Source organism: Camelus ferus, chromosome 2 (genome assembly GCF_009834535.1).
Source record: "Camelus ferus isolate YT-003-E chromosome 2, BCGSAC_Cfer_1.0, whole genome shotgun sequence".
Lineage (NCBI taxonomy): Eukaryota > Metazoa > Chordata > Mammalia > Artiodactyla > Camelidae > Camelus > Camelus ferus.
Genome location: NC_045697.1, coordinates 32,547,161 through 32,548,010, shown reverse-complemented (window position 1 = coordinate 32,548,010; position 850 = coordinate 32,547,161). Strand labels below are relative to the sequence as shown.

The following is an 850-nucleotide window of genomic DNA, read 5'->3' as shown; positions in this document are numbered from 1 at the left end:
CAAGTTTCTATTTTATTACTGTAAATGAATTGCTTTTTAAAAAGGCATTTTTATCTTTACCTTGATTTTTAAAGATATGTTTTTAACTATTTTATTCTGTTTTAGCTGTACTAAAGAAAAACAAAGTACAAGGATCCAACTTTTGATTCATTTTCCCTCTATATTTACAAACTAGAAATTTAGAAGTAAGCAGAATATTCTAGGATTTAGAGAGTTTAGGGAGCACTGGGAATAAATATGAGCAAGTTCCAAGGAGGCAACTGATGAAAAATCCCTGTGCTCATTTCAGCAGCACAAAATTGTAATGATACAGAGAAGATTAGCCTGGCCCCTGTGCAAGGATGACACACAAACTTGTTCAATATTTTTTAAAAATCCTTGTTGTCATGCAGTTTTCCCTTTTTATAAGAGACATTTTCTGTGGCATTTCTCTACTTAAATTTAAAACTGGGTCTTCATTTCAGTAAAGGTTAAGGGTTCCCTTAAAAGGGGTATTAAGGTTATCAACTTATTAACATTTACATAGATCTGGATGATGTTTTGACTTCAGAGCAAAGATGGAGTTTTCTAGAGCTGGGCATGTAAAGCTGTAATTAGAAGTTTTCTTGATGCTATTGTAAATGGATGACACAATTTTCAGAGATGGTAAGAGGCATAAAATGTTGAAATAATTTGTGCATTTGAAATAAGACATAGTAACTATGTTTTCCTTGCTTCGAGTTAATCTAAAACTATGGTCTGAAACTCAATATGGAATTGCATATATTAGATAACACAGTGTTTGTTATGCACTCTTACTTGTTACTGACAGAACAGAAACTTGTTAGAGATAAATGAAAACACACTCTGA

The 850-nt window shown here is 31.9% G+C and overlaps 1 pseudogene; it reads left to right on the top strand.

Moving 5' to 3' along the window:
- The first annotated feature begins 276 nt into the window (after positions 1-276).
- On the top strand, positions 277-369 carry LOC116659516 (annotated as a pseudogene).
- Positions 370-850: the final 481 nt, after the last annotated feature.